This window comes from Neofelis nebulosa, chromosome 14 (genome assembly GCF_028018385.1).
Source record: "Neofelis nebulosa isolate mNeoNeb1 chromosome 14, mNeoNeb1.pri, whole genome shotgun sequence".
Taxonomy (NCBI): Eukaryota; Metazoa; Chordata; class Mammalia; order Carnivora; family Felidae; genus Neofelis; species Neofelis nebulosa.
Window position 1 is genome coordinate 38,669,706 of NC_080795.1, and position 16,675 is coordinate 38,686,380.

Sequence of the window (16,675 nt, forward strand, 5' to 3'; positions counted from 1 at the left end):
TGATGTAAATCGTGGATTTGGGGTGATTATATTGTGTCAGTGGAGAGTCATCAGTTATAACAAATGTACCACTCTGCTGGGGGATTTGATAAAGGGGGAGATTATGCATGTGTGGAGGCAGTAGGTGTAGGAAAAATGTCTGTGCCTTCCTCTCAATTTTGCCATGAATCTAGAATTGTTCTAAAAAAATTGTCTTAAACAAGTTACTAGAACTTAATTTCTACCTTCTAGGGTAGAGGTGTTTTTTGTTTTTCTCCTTATCCTCTTGTTATGATCCTTTTGTCTACTCTGAGCAGTTTTGTGGGATTTTTAAAGTTATTCAGACAGAAAGTTACCTATCTTTTTGAGAAAATCCTGAAATCAGAAAAACCCATATGATGATACTTAAGACTGGGATAGCAAATGTTCTCTTTGATAATATGATTCTGACTTAGATTGGCTATTATTTTTTCTTCACTTGTTCTTAGGGGATGTATGTGTTTGTGAGTTTTCCTGTGCAAGCATTTACTCACAAAATGCTAGAAACAGAAACTAGAGCTTTATGGCTTAATCTCAACTTCCTTGACTCCATTGACATTTTTCAATTCTTAGCATTTCGCACTTTTGGAAATACACAGAGAATTCTTTAAATTGTGGAATTATCTTCAGGGAAGCCTGGAACACCAACACCTGTGGGTGGGGGATAGCGTTCTTCCCAAAGAGAATGCATGTTCCCCATGGATCAGGCTAAGGAGAGGTCAGTCAGGGCTGAAATTGAGGATTCCTGGGGGAGTCAGAGGGATGGAAAAGTCATATCTTTTCTCTCTGGCCTCATTGAGTTGGCATATAGACTACAGGAGAAGAGGTGTATTTAGAAAGTTCACCTTGCCTATCCACCAAGACTTAAGCAGGACTCTATGAAGTAGAAGAGGAGAAGTATGACAGGGATGTTGAGCTTTTACTGCAGTGAGGCAGGGTAAGATCTAAGGGGGAAAAATGGTGCCAAGAGACCCTTGACTATAGATTCTGAAAATAACTACAACCGATTCTAAGTCTTCTGTATTATAATTCCTTTCTCTGGTTGCTTCTAGGAATAGTCTTCTTAAGCATCATATAGTCCCATTGTTCTTTAGGGACTTGAAGTTTGAGGTTGTCATTGTACTTGGGGTGAGGCTAAAGAAGAGGGAGAAACGCCCTCACCCTGAAACACACATGAAGTGAAACTCAACTCAGAGCCAGGGAACAGGGTCCAGAGTTAAGATGTTGGTTTTTCCAAGTGACTGCTGAGTACCAGGAAAGATTTTGAGAACATATAACAACGGCTCTCAGCATTCCCAGAGGTACCTGGGAGTGGGAAATCTAATAAAAGCCTAGCATTCCTGAGTCAAACAGGATGAGTGCCTGTACCAAAATAAATCAGTAAAAAAAGGAAGTACTTTATTTTGAAGTCACAGTCTTCTGCAGCCTGGAGAATACGAGTTAAAACATTTTCAATTTTCCTTTTTCTCTTTTCAATTTTTCTTGTTCTTTATCCAGCTCCTGATAAAACAAATGTCTTCAATTTTCCACCTGTGGGTGGAAAAACTTATGGCTTTATATTTCAGGTAAAGTCCCTGATTACATTTGACAAAAAGGCTGTAGAACAAGAAGAGCAGTGATGTTAGAGCACTTAAAGAATGGTAAGAACTTAAAATTGAAAATACATTATTTTTATAAATTAATTTCTGAATCTAAGTTAATGGGTTACATATGCATTAATTTTATGTGTAAAATAAGCCAAGCTGTGTTTACAATATCACAACCTTAATAAAAAGATACAGTTTAAAAATTACTAGTATGGTAAGAGTATCAGAATATCTGCTAAAAAAATGACCATTTGGTAAAAAAAAAAATTGTATGGAGACCTGGAAACATTCATAAACAAATGATATGTATTTAGGATTGTGTAAATCTCCATTTGGCTGAACGAACTTTTGAAAATATTTAGTACTTTGAAAGTCATGCCCCTTGCTCCTTCTCCCTAGAAGATTCTCTGATATCTCATGCCAGGGGTGGATATCATAATTTGTGATACCTAGAAAAAAATTTCAGAAGGAATCTAGAAAAATTGTCGTGCATTTAAGGGATGACAGTGAGATCAGCTGACACATTAGCTATAGAGGGGAGAAGAAAATTCCTGACTAGGATGTAATGAAGAGCATCTAGCTGGTCATGCAACTGTAGAGGGGATTATCTCATGAGGGAAGAGGAGGAGAACTCGATTTCTTTCTTCCAGCTTTCCAGATTCTATGGATCTGACAATGTCGTCCACCACTGCAGGTTGAATTACACTGGAGTCAGTTGGTTTAGTTTTTTATGTGGTTGCCACCTTTGTTTGGCACTCTACGTCTTGTGCACTTTTTAAAAAACTTTTCACTGGCCAAATGCATTCTGCCCACACATCACCAACTTTCAAAAGAAAAGAAAAATTAAATTAATCATGCAGCTGCTTTATTCAAGTTGCCACTAAATATTCATAAGAGGGTGGGAACTTGAAGCACCCATATTTTTAGGGACACTGATAAAGCTTGGTGCAGCTATGAAAAGTACATGACAAGGTGTGACAGCTCTATAGCCCTTTCTTCTTTGATGGTATGAATAACAACAAAGAAGTCAGTGATCTGGGCTGCTGCTATTTTATTTTATATTTTATTTTATTTTATATTTTATTTTATTTTGTATTTTATTTTATATTATATTTTATTTTATTTTATATTTTATTTTATTTTATATTTTATTTTATATTTTATTTTATATTTTATTTTATTTTATATTTTATTTTATTTTATTTTTTATTTTATTTTATATTTTATTTTATTTTACTTTTTTGTTTTATTTTATTTTATTTTTTTGGCTTTTTCTAGTTGACAAAGAATATGTCTATGTGTTATTTCATTTACTCTCACCACAGAGTGGTAAAATGGTTATTGGTAATTATATCTTACAGATGAGAGAATTAAGTTCAGGCAATGAAAGCAGCCGGGCCAAGCTGACATAACTAGGTAATGGTAAAACAGAACCGGTTAATAAGGAAGGAGGCTTGGATCCAAGGTTTATTTCCCTTTTGTATCAGGTACTTGTTTTACCTCAGAACTTTTCTGGAAAATAAGTTTTACAGGTTACAATGGAATGTTCTTACACCTCAGTGGAAACTGTCCGAATTGGAATTATCGTCAAATGCAAGGGGGGAAAAACAACTATGGTGTAATTAGAATATGGCAGGACATAACTTATTACTGCTTAGTTTAATACTATTTTCTGTACCTTTAAGGAAAGGGAAAATGCTGAATGGTGGCCTTTTCTGATCAAAAAGTGGTTTGTCCCCTCCTCTGAATCAATTTACCATGCTTTCAGTATCACCACAGTTTTCAGCTGAGCTTTTATTTGTGTGGGTAGAAGCTTCTTGAGACAATCTCTGTGATCGATAATGCATTTCCCCTTCCTCCTCGGCAGGCTGCCCCTAGACCCGACCTGTCTCCCTTAGCCAGGACTCCTCTGTAGGTTTTACAGAGCGGCAAAGGGCCTCCTGGCAGAGACAAAAGAAATATCCATGTTTTCCTCACTCTTAGCCTAAATTGGAGAGACTAGGATATAAACTTCCAGTTAATATGGCTGTTTCCATTAAAAAAAATAAGTTGAGCCAGTGATTTAGCACCAAGGGTATGAAAGAAATCATGTTGATTTCCCCTCACATGTCAGTTGACTGTTACGGTAAATATTTTGGCATCGTATAGACATTAGCATTGTCTACAAGATGCCAAATGGCTGTTGACAAAAGAAAAATGCAAATAAACTAGTTACATGATGTTTTGTAGCCACAACTTTAACTTTCCTGATGCTAGCTATTATGTATTTTTTTTCCCCGAAGCAGGAAAATTATATCATGCTTTATAATTTCTTTCTTATGGATATAAAATTAGGGGTGCTTTTTTCTTGACTTTTGAAGTCAGGATTATTAAGAGCCTATTTATTTGTTTAGGCAACTAATCTAAAACTAGGACTCCGTGTTCGAATCTTTGAGTTAAAATGACCAATTCTCTGTAAAATTACATTGTATTGGCCATAGTAAATTAAACGAAAATTATGAAGAAGGCAAGAGGTAAGATACACACATATATAAAATTTACGATCGCACAATGAATTAATAGCAAAATTTTGACTCCGACGATTTTCAACTATGAGTAAGATAAGAAATGGATTTAAGTAACAAGAAAAGCAATATAATTAGATGTTTCTTTAGGAGTTATTAGAACATATAAATACAATCAAAGATGAACCAATGGGAAAATAGTACAGTTATTGGGTCTGGAAGGGACACTCTTTTCAGTTGAGGGGAAAATTTTATTAAACAATGTTGAAAAATACATGACAGAATATAAGTGCTAAACTGTACATTCCATAATTGCTTTAGGTGTTCCCAGGAATGAAAGATTGATGAAGGCTCTGTTAGAGGGGTGGTGTTCCAGCTGCGCCTTAAAGCAAAGGTCAAGTTTGAATTGATAGAGGTGAGAAAGGAAGACATTCCAGATGAGAACAGCATTGTAAGGGAATTCCTAAGGGTGAAAGGAAGCAAGGTGTGCATTTTCATTTTGTTTGTGAAAATATAGTACGAGCGTCTTAACCTAAAGAGCTGAGAGGCGGTTTTAGACAATGTCTTGAATTTTCATCTCCTTTCTGATTTTGCTGACCTTGTCATTGTCGACTTGTTAAGAGCATTAGTGACAGTAATGATCATTAGACAATAACAGAAAAAATAATGATGATATCTCAGTAATCTCCTTGTCATATTATGTATCGAATCTGCACTTATATTCATCGGTGTCAATGTATATCAATAAACATCCATCCTTAAATGCGGTTCTCCAAACCCATTACTTACTAAATACTGGTTTGCAAGTAATATGATGAAGAGAACATGGCTTTCTGGGATTCAGAAAAATGTCATTCAGCCAGATTTAGGGGCAAAGATCAGGAAAAGGGAGGGTCGGGAGCTGTCCGAAGTTATACTGTGAATACCAGGCTTTCTGTGCTAATGAATGTTGTGTGGGCACTTTTCCCTTGATTCCTTGAGACAAACCTTCCTCCCCGCCAAAACTAATGGGTATCTGATAACCCCTTTATATCTATGCTGGAAGTATAGGGTATGCCAAGTGATATTTTATATGTCGTCGGCTAACAGTATAGGCATTCTGAATTTACAGTACAAGTAAAAGAAAATGGAGAAGTAAGAATAACCAGACAGAGGGTAATTCATCAGGGGAATCCAGTGAGATCTGCTAGAAAATTCTTCCAGAAAAGGTGGGATAGGTGAGAAAATTTCTTGGTGGTTCACAAAGCAAACATTGGTTTTCATAGTTACATACTGAACATCCATTATTATATTAGAAAACATATGGGTTCGTGTTTACACATAATTAGCTCAGCAAAACCACAATTTGATATGGGATTCCCAAACAAACAGCATCAGCATCACCTGGGAACTTGCAAGAAATGCAAATTATCAAGCCCCACCCCTAGACCTACTGAATCAGAGACCTCAGAGCGAGGCCCAGCAATCTGGTTCAACAAGCAAGCTCTTCAGGTGATTCCAGGGTGTACTGATGTGTGAGAACTACTGATTTGATGACTATAATTGCATAAGATAAGTCTAAGTAAAAAAATTACTTAAATTTAAACTTACTGAAGTTTAAAAACAGCGCTCTCCTGTGTAGGGATGTAAGAATACTTGTATGGCAAGAATTTAGAGTGGACAACAAATGGAAAAATGAAGAGGAAGGAAAGAAGGAAGGAGAGAATGAGATTTAATGTAAACTAGCATGTATCTAAAAGATCATTTGGAATGGGCGCTATCAAAAAGATTGGTGTCATATATTGGGACTATCTTGCCTAATGCTGAGTGTCTGAACCTCAGTGCCACAAATAATCTGGTTAAAGATAGCAGGGCAGAAAGATTCCTGACTTCATGGCCCAAGCACAGAAGTACTTCCCAGATGGCCTAAATTAATGGATGTTTTGTTTATTAAAACACCAAATGTCTAAAAGCAAATTAGAGTCATTTGGGTCAGAAAACCTTGCCTTAGATTTCCATGTATTTGGCTGAAGTCCAGTCTGGATTATTCCTTGTGCCACTGTCTGTAATCAGGAAATTTGTACAAATCTCAAACGATCATATTCTCCCTCACAGAAAATACAAAAGGTAATGATTTCAGCCCCCTGAATAAAACAAATGTGAAATTCTGTTTTTCCCCTAGACTTAAATTTAATAATAGCTGAATTATCGTTTTACCATGGAAGTGCATATTGGTAAACTTAATAAATTAAAATATTTAGCAGAGTAATTTCTGGACATAGAGCATATTTTCACTAAAGAAATCTATTTTATTTCTATAAAATGTCTATCAGGGCATTCGTGCATATGTAGGACATTATCAAACTCTTTAAATACCTGGATGGTAGGGGCGCCTGGATGGCGCAGTCGGTTAAGCGTCCGACTTCAGCCAGGTCACGATCTCACGGTCCGTGAGTTCGAGCCCCGCGTCAGGCTCTGGGGCTCTGATGGCTCGGAGCCTGGAGCCTGTTTCCGATTCTGTGTCTCCCTCTCTCTCTGCCCCTCCCCCGTTCATGCTCTGTCTCTCTCTGTCCCCAAAAAATAAATAAAAAACGTTGAAAAAAAAAAAATTAAAAAAAAAAAAAAAATACCTGGATGGTATTCCAGAATGAAGAGGGATGAGTGGACTACGACAATATAGGTAGAGATCCGGGCCAAGAATTCTCCAAAATTGACTGAAGCCAATGTAGGGGAGGAAAAATAATTTTTCCTCTACCCTTCTGAGTTTGTAGCTGAGACTCCTGTAATAAAAGACAAGAGAAAAACATGCAGAAGTTTATTAACATGTATAATTCATATATATGTGGGAAATACCCAGAAAAAATGAGTCACTCAAGAGGTGGCTTTAGAATTAAGATGAAATGACATCTTAATAGGGAAGGGAATGTAGGGCTCTTAGGGGAGACTAAATGATTTGGGGAAACATGAATGGCTCCTAGAAGAATAGATAGTAAGTATGATAGTTTGTGATGAAGTTTGTCTGGGTGTGGTGTGGACTTCTAATCTCCTCTCCTGCGGTGAGTCGGTCCTCCCTAGTTGATGAAACTTTCAGGGAAGGGAATCTATGACAACTGAGTTCCTTTTGGGGGATCTGAGAGAAAGCCTCTCCTTGAATTTGCTGGTTTTCAAGTGTTTACAGAGTAAAATAATATATCCAGTGGTATATTTCAGAGTGCTATATATTTTATGCTACCCTTCACCAATTAATCAATATTTCAAAAAATCTCAAAGAACACTAAGTACACTAAATACACCTAGGCACATCATAGTCAAACCGCTGAAAAACAAAAGGAAAGAAAAAAACTGTGAAGCAATCAGGAAAAAAAAAAAAAGAAGAAGAAAGAAACATATAGAGAACAAAGCTAATAATGACAGTAGGCTGCTTATTAGAAAGTAAATAAGCCAAAAGTCATGAACGTGACATCTGGACTGGTAAAGAAACAAAACTTGTCAACTGAGAATGTTGTACCTCACAGAAATCCCTTTAAAAAATAAAGGTAAAATAATTTTCCAGATTAAAAACCAAAACTGAAAAAATTTATCCCCACACCTGTACTAAAGACATGTTAAAATAAGTTTTATAGGCATAACGAATATGAGCCAGTTGGAAGTCTGTTTCTACACAAAAGAATGAATTATCCCCAGAAATGATAAAAATGTGAATAAACAGAGAAGACTTTTTTCACTTATTTTTTATCTTTTTCACATGTCATTGACATTCTATAAGAAAAGGAATAGCAAAAATATTATGGTTTTTATATCACATGTAAAAGAAATATATGACAAAAATAGTGCGAAGGGTGGGAGGGAGGAAAAGGAAGCATACTATTAGGAGGTTCTTCCAGTGTGCAGAAAGCGGTACACTATTATTTGAAGGAGAACTATGATAAGTTAAAGATGCATATTATGAAATGCAGACTGGGGTGCCTGGGTGGCTCAGTCCATTAAGTGTCTGACTCTTGATTTCATCTCAGGTTATAATCTCAGGGTTTGTGGGTTTGAGCCCCTCATCTGGCTCTGTGCTAACAGTACAGAGCCTGCGTGGGATTCTCTTTCTCTCCCTCTCTCTTCCTGTCCCTTCCTTGCTCTCTCTCTCTCAAAATAAATAAATAAACATTTCAAAATGTAAAAAATAAAATCATAATCGTACACCAACACAAATACATGAGAATAATTAAAATTTAAGACAAAAAAGAATAAATATATCAAGGGTTGGAAAGGTTCTAGAGCAGCTGGAACTCCTAAACATTTCTGGTGAGAATGAAAAATGTCACAGCCCCTTTAGAAAACAGTTTCCTATGAAACACACACATAAAATCCAGCAGTTCCACTTTGAAATATAAATGTAAATGAATGCACACAAAGACCTGTAGAAAAATGTTCTTAACAGCTTTATTCATAATAGCCAAATGTTGAAAACGACTCAGGGGGCGCCTGGGTGGCGCAGTCGGTTAAGCGTCCGACTTCAGCCAGGTCACGATCTCGCGGTCCGTGAGTTCGAGCCCCGCGTCAGGCTCTGGGCTGATGGCTCGGAGCCTGGAGCCTGTTTCCGATTCTGTGTCTCCCTCTCTCTCTGCCCTTCCCCCGTTCATGCTCTGTCTCTCTCTGTCCCAAAAAATAAATTAAAAACGTTGAAAAAAAAATTAAAAAAAAAAAAACAAAAACAAACAAAAAAAAACGACTCAGATATCCAGCAACTGGTGAATGGTAAGCAAGTTATGGTATAACCTTACAATGGAATACCACTAGGAAATAAAAATAAATGTACGTACTTAAACATGAAACATCATGGGTAAAATAATAGCAATCATCATTTTAAGTGAAAGAAGCAAGTCACACAAGACTTCATACGGATTCCTTTTCTATGAAAAATTTTTAAAGGAAAAACTATAAGGATAGAAGACATGTGGATAAATGTCAAGGGCCAGGTATGGTGGGAGAGGGTAGATGGAAAAGCTGCATCAGAGAACACTCTGGCAAAAAGGAAATGCTCTGTATCTTGACCATGGTGTTGGGAACATGTCCACATAAAGTAGCCAATGCTCCCTGACTTGCACAAGAGTGACTTACATTTTAAGTAAATTATGCTTTATAAAAATTAGGATAATTCACATACAATTAATATTTCCAGTTCTCAATAACTCAAATATCTGTTGATATTTGTTCCACATTCTGGAATGGCAAAAACTGGCTGAAGTTAAGTAGCAACTACCCTCATGGGGCAGTTCAAGGGCTCTCCAGTTTGCCCCAGTTCCCAATAATTCCTAGTGTTCTCCCAAATTGAGAGCAAATGTCAGAGAATTATTTCTCTGAACCTGTGTATTTATCAAGAGTTGAAAAAAAAAATGAAAGGCTGAAATGGCTTTGTGTTTTTCTTTATGGAAATGAACTCTATTCATATGTGTTTAATCTCTACCCTGTTCCACTCACTCATTTACACTTTCTGTTTGGCCCTTATGGGAATTTGAATGTGCCAACCCTGCCACAAGTAAAATTATGGAGTAAAACATCCAGCTTGTTAATTATATTTTCTTTTTCTTTGAAAGATTCCATCAGAGCATCTTCAGGCATAGCTTAAGGTTGTACATTTCTGTCTTGCCAGAAGAAAAAGTTAATACTCAGGCTTGGGTTGGTCCTTACAGTATGTAAGCAATCATCCCCAAGTCAAACCAATTCACTGTGATTATTATCCATAGTAATTGTTAGTAGTGGGGCATTCTTCAATCTTTACGCCCTTTTCAGATATTCTGAGTCTCTCAAACTGCTCTTGCCCATTTCCATCTCAGCCCACAGGCAGAATAAATACCTCTTTGTTTATTGGACCCTATAGATTCTTTGTTACTGTGTATGCAATTGCCTCCATTCTATATGTTTTTGTAATCAGGGACCATTTGTCATTTGTCTCCGCAAGGTAGGACCAGGTCAAGTGACTGGCACACAGTAGTATTGAACAGAAACATCCTCAGTGGCTAAACATTCTTTCAGGGACCTCAGAGAGGCGATTCAAGTACAAGCACCACCTTCAGCTCTGCTGGTCTGCGAATGTTCTTAATGTTCCAAGCAGGAGTCGGCTATTGGATTGTGGGCACTCGGGCTTTCCACGTTCATTTGAGAAATGGCGACACTCTCTAACGATGTACTATTCTATTTGAATGATATGTGTTTCTGTGTTTCCTTGAGCCCAAGACTTTCCAGGACTGTTTTCAAGTCCTCATTGACTCTGTAACGGGAAGATGACATATCATATAGGTTGTTTTATAGATGTGGATATGCGCTTGCGTAAGAGAGCCCCTGGGGATATGTCAGGCTTTCTGTAGGAATCCTGTGATTTACAGATCCTGTCCTTCCTCCTTTTACTCTTTTTTCCCTCATTTACTTTGCTTTTATCATTTCCCATTATAAGGATAAGAAGAAAGAAAAGGCATGAAATAGAAGAATATGAAAGAGAAGAGAGAATAATTAAATGCAAGAAAATAAAACATGTAGAGAGAGAGTTCTGGAAACAGAATGATACATCTTTCAAGGAAGAGTGAAATCCAAATAAAATTGTTAAAAGCTCCATCTGTGAGCACACAAGCTAGCCAGGGGGTGGGGGTGAAGACGGAAGTATTTGGGTTTTTAGAGTCTTAACTATCCATGCAATGATGTACAAGGAAAATTAAAATATTTTATTAGACAAACATTGTTAAATGTCATTCAAAGTCATTCACTATAAAAGTGGATTTTCCTCCAAACAACTTTTTACCAGTAATAAAATTTCAATCTAAAATCTAGAAAAACATTATAAGTTCTAAAGATTTTCATAGAACCTCAACCATCTTCAGTTCTATTAAGGATGTTGCACATTTTTGGAATTGATTCAGAGAACAGTTAAGCACCATCTGTGTGCCATTTACAGTAGAAAAAAGTATCTTTAAACTATTTATATTCTGAAATTTTTTTTTATTCTTGTTGGACAAAGTGGAATCGGTTCTGGTTTTAGGAAACAACTTGGTCTTACTCAACTTATACTCAAAGAATGAATAACTGTGAGAACGGCATTGCTAAAGAAGATATTACACTAAACACAGGTGCTTTTCATAAGAAGTTAATGCATAAAATTGCAGGTAATCTGGTGAGAACCTGATCAATAAGCTGGAGAGATCATTAACCTACTGGCAATCAACAGAAACTAATTCAGAGTTAGTCTATATGACATGAGTCTTTAATTGTTTTCAAATGATTATAATGATTCAAAAACACGACTGTTAAACAAGAGTAACAGTCTATTCAACTGAAAGAAATTAAAGATAAAAACAGGGGTGCCTGGGTGGCTCAGTCGGTTAAGCTTTGGACTTCCGCTCAGGTCATGATCTCACAGTTTGTGGGTTTGAGCCCCACATCAGTCTCTGTGCTGACAGCTCAGAGCCTGGAGCCTGCTTCACATTCCGTGTCTCCCTCTCTCCCCGCCCCTGCCCAACTCGTGCTCTGTCTCTGTCTCTCAAAAAATAAAATGAAAACGTTAAAAAAGTAATTAAAAAAGAAAGCCCGATCCATTAAGCAAAATAGTTCGTTTGTAATATAGTCTCAACTGTGAATTAGTGGTAATTTTTCTTCTATTTTTTTTTAATCTTGTAAAATGACCTCTTCAGTGAAACACAGACATGTGTGTTCATGACAACTATCATGTAGATTGTTGACATCATCCCTTCAAACATATTTGCCATATCTTTCTTTGAACATTTATAGCATTTATTATAATTATTATTAAGTAACTATATTTCTTATATTCTCATTAATATTCATAACCTATGTTCTTCCTTTTGGTTTAGGAATCATGTCTTATTTATTTTGCCATTATCTTGCTCAGTGCTTAGCATTAGTAAGTGCTCAATGACTTTTGATGGTTTCATTGATGAATAAATGAGGAAATAAATGATTGCATGAACCTTAATACACACTTTGGTGTAAATGAGTTTTAGCTAAAACGTAGATGATGATATTTGATTACCTTGTGTTTCATTCTGGGGTTGTACTTTGGAGCAGCAGATTAAAACAAAGAAACCATTGAGTACGTGACGGTCAAAGAGGATAACTCTAAGTGTAAAAACATTCCCAGGAAGGAAGCAAATATATAAGAGGCTGGTAAAGACAACGTATGTCAGTCCTTGCTTTGGAACCAAGGACTGGGTCTTGATTAAGTTATTATTTCCAGTGCTTAATAGTGCCTTGCGTAATCGGTGACTCTTTATTAATCATAACGAACATGCATTGAGACTTGACTGTAAGTCCAAATCTGTGCCAAGTGCTTACACCGATACAATGAAGCTTTATTATCATCTTCATTTTATAGATGATAGATTATTGTCTTCATTTATATTGAAGCTTAAAGAGTTTTAGAAATAAGCCGACGGCACACCGTAAGTTGTGGGACAAAATTCAACTGCAGAGGTCTATCTTGAGAACCTCAACTCACGGCTTTCAGGATTTTATACTAGAGTAGTCCTCCCTTATCCACAGGGGATACATTCCCAGACCCCCGCCGGATGCTTGAAATCGTAAATAGTACTGAATCCTGTACATACTTTGTTTTTTTCCTATACATGCATGCCTAGGAAAAAGTTTAATTTACAAAGTAGGCCCAGTAAGACGTTAACAACACTAATAATGAAATAGAAAATTATTCAGATACGCTGTAACAAAAATTACGTCAACATGGTCTCTCAAATGTCTTATTGCACTGTATTCACCCTTATTCTTCTCGTGATAGGAGATGACAAAATGCCTACGTGATGAGATGAAGTGAGGTGAATGATACAGGCACTGTGATGTAGCGTTAGGCTACTGATGACGTTCTGACAATTCATCAGAAGGAGGATCGTCTGCTTTCAAAAGATTGTTGACTGCTGGTAACTAAAACTGTAGAAAGTGGAACCACAGATAAGCGGGGCGGGGGGGGGCTACGGTAAAGCTTTAAGTTTATCTTTTGTGGGTGAGTGAAACCCAAATTGTATGAAAGGATATTTGGGTTCTTTAAGGCCATATTCAGTCTTATCCTGCTTGAGATAGGCAATGGGTGATGAAGATGTGTTTAAATATTTTTTAAAAAACCAATGACTGTTCATTTGGCTAGCAAGCACATTTTGTTCAATTATATGTTATTAACTGTGCTACCCTACATAACCATTTCACTCAGGTGGAGAAGGGTTTAGGACACAGTGAGAGCTTACTTTTTAAAATGGCTTCTGGGAGAATTGTATATCAAATAAAAATATATGTGTCTATTCATTATAGCGGTTCTCAGTGTTTTCTGGAAAGTCACAGGTTATTGAGATAATTTGGGGGATCCAAAATAAAAAAAATAACAATTTTTGGATACCAAGAAAACTCAATGGAGGAAAGAATCGTTTTCTTAACAAATGGTGATAAGGCAACTGGATATCCACATGCAAAATAATGAAGTTGGGCCCCTACCTCATGCCATATGCAAAATCAATTCTCCTAAATGTAAGGGTTAAAACTGTAAAATTCATAGAGAAAAATACTGATGTAAATTTTCATGACCTGTGATGAGTTAATGAATGGTTTCTTAAATATGGCACTAAAACCACATACACAGTATGCAAATAGATATACTGGACATCATCAAAATTACAAACTTTTGTGCCTCAGAGGACCCCATGAAGAAAGTGAAAAGACAACTCACATCATGGGAGAAAACTTTTGCAAATCTTATATTTCATAAGGGATTGGTACATAGAATATACAGACAGCTATAAAAATTTAATAATAAAATGACAAACAACCCAATTAACAAATGAATAAGAGATCTGAATGGTTATTCAAAAAAGATACACAAGTGACCAGTAGGCACAAGAAAAGATGTTCAACATCATTAACCATAAGGGAGATACAAATCAAAAAAACGTGTGATTCCACTTTACACACAATAGCATAGCTATAATAAAAAAGAAAGATAATGTCAGGGCTGTAAAAGATATAGAGAAGTTAAAACCCTCATACATTGCTAACAGAAATGTAGATTTGTGTGACCAGTATGAAAACAGCCTGGTAGTTCCTGAAATGGTTAAACATAACGTTACCATATAACCCAGCAATTCCACTCCTAGGTATATACCCAAGAGAAATGGAAACATATGTATACAAAAAACTTATATAAAGGTGTTTATATCAACATTATTCATAATTGACAAGTAAAAATAGCCCAAATGTCCAGATTAATGAAAAAAATGAAATGTGGTCTAGCCATACAAATGTGGTATTTGGCGATAAAAAGGAATGAAATATTTATAAGTGTTACAACATGGATAAAAGTTAAAAACATCATGTGAAAGGAGCCAGTCACAAAGAACTCTCTCTCTCTGTGTGTGTATATATATATATATATATATATATATATATATATGTGTGTATCATATATATATGTATATATATGATTACTTTTTGATGAAATGCCCCTAGTAGCCAAATCTATACAGGCAGGAAGTCGATTAGTGGCTGCTTAGGAATGCAGGGGATTGGAGCTTGGGGTGTGGTGGCTAAGGAGTGTGGAATTTCTTTTTAGAGTAATGAAAATAATGTAAGATTAATTGTGGTGATAGATATACTGTGTGATAGATACTCTGTGAATGTACTAAAAACCACTGTATTATATATTTTAAATGAATAAACTGTATGGTACGTGAATTAAATCTCAGTAAAATGAAAAAAAAATTAGTGCTCTATGTAGGTTTTTTTAAATATAAACTTTATTTGTTTTGAGAGACAGAGAAAGTGAGTAGGGGAGGGGCAGAGAGAGAGGGTGACAGAATCCCAGGCAGGCTTTGCACTGTCAATGTAGAGTCCAACCCAGGGCTGGAACGCATGAACTCCAAGATCATGACCTGAGTCAAAGTCAAAAGTCAGACACAACTGGCTGAGCCAACCAGGTGCCCCAGTACTCTATGTAATTTTGACCTTCATTCTCTCAAAAATGTAGAGATTATAGTATATGTGGTTACATCTTTGTAATGATGGTTAATGGAATGTGTATTTGCATATTCTTGTGTTTTTCTAGAATTATCTAAGATAGTAGTTTAAGGTTATAAATATGAGTTTTTTAAAGAAATTTGTTTTGGACAATTCAGATATTTTCATAGAAATGCATTATTCATATTAACATGAGATGGGTTTATTGCAGACTCTGAGTTAAGAGAAAGCTATGTCAACAAAGAGCCGCAGAAATCAATAAAGTCTCTTGACTTCAGCTAAATACTAAGTTGGTGTGCTTAAGTTAGTCAAAGTCTTTGACTAAAGATTATGTTGGTATTAATCAGACTGAGTAAAGAACACCATATAGAGAATAAGATATTAAAAAAAAACTTACTGGAGATCACAATGAGTTGGAAGACATTCAAAATTTGACTCTCCAGAATGGAGAGAACTTATTGACTAATTGGGGTATTCAGGAGAGACTTCAGAAGGCCATACCTTACGAGTAGAGCTAAACTACTTTTAAGATAAAGGTTACTCGGGGCGCTTGGGTGGCTCAGTCGGTTAAGCGTCCGACTTCGGCTCAGGTCACGATCTCACGGTCCGTGGGTTCGAGCCCCGCATCGGGCTCAGTGCTGACAGCTCAGAGCCTGGAGCCTGTTTCAGATTCTGTGTCTCCTTCTCTCTGTGACCCTCCCCCGTTCATGCTCTGTCTCTCTCTGTCTCAAAAATAAATAAACGTTAAAAAAAAAATTAAAAAAAAAAAAAAAGATAAAGGTTACTCTAAACCTGCCCTAACAAGCTGTAAAATAATTCTCAAAATGATCAAATGGTTGGCCAATAAAAATACTACTTTTCAGAATAAAACTCAATATTCTTTTGAAAAGACTTCAAGAGTGCCTAGTTGGCTCAGTAGGTTAAGTGTCTGACTTCTGCTCAAGACAGGATCTCACAGTTCATGAGTTCGAGCCCCACATCGGGCTCTGTGTTGACAGCTCAGAGCCTGGAGCCTGCTTCTGGACTCTGTGTCTCCTTCTCTCTCTGCCTTTCCCCTGCTCACACTCTGTCTCTGTCTCTCTCTCTCAAAAATAAATAAACATTAAAATTAAATTAAATTAAATTAAATTAAGTTAAATTAAATTAAAGACTTCAAAATCCAGGCAACCAGCAAAGTAATGTAATACCCAGCATGCAATCAAAGATTACTATACATTGAAGAAGTAATGATGCCCATAGCCAGAAGATAAGTCAATCAGCAGAAATGTACTCAGGGGCACCTGGGTGGCTCCATCGGTTAAGCGTCTGACTTCAGCTCAGGTCATGATCTCTCAGTTTGTGAGCCCGAGCCCTGTGTCGGGCTCTGTGCTATCAGCTTGGAGCCTGGAGCCCACTTCAGATTCTGTCTCTCTCTCTCTCTCTCTCTCTCTCTCCTCCTTCCCTGCTCATTCTCTGTCTCTCTGTCTCTCTCTCTCAAAACTAATTAAACCTTTAAAAAAAAAAAAAAAGAAATGTATTCAGAAATGATGTAGGTTGAGACAACAATGTTTTCCTGTAAAGGACAAGAAAATAAACATTTTG

At 36.5% G+C, this 16,675-nt stretch overlaps 1 long non-coding RNA gene across 2 annotated transcripts in view; it reads left to right on the plus strand.

Moving 5' to 3' along the window:
• The window catches only part of LOC131494288 (uncharacterized), a 45,895-nt gene that overhangs the window by 4,271 nt on the left and 24,949 nt on the right, over positions 1–16,675 (plus strand). The window contains exons 3-4 of one of the 2 annotated variants that reach the window (XR_009253293.1): positions 1,584–1,658; positions 2,966–3,067. The exons of the other annotated variant lie outside the window; for it this stretch is intronic. This is a non-coding gene — a long non-coding RNA (uncharacterized LOC131494288). Of the gene's footprint in view, positions 1–1,583; positions 1,659–2,965; positions 3,068–16,675 lie in introns of those variants that run through there. 2 annotated transcript variants of the gene reach the window in all.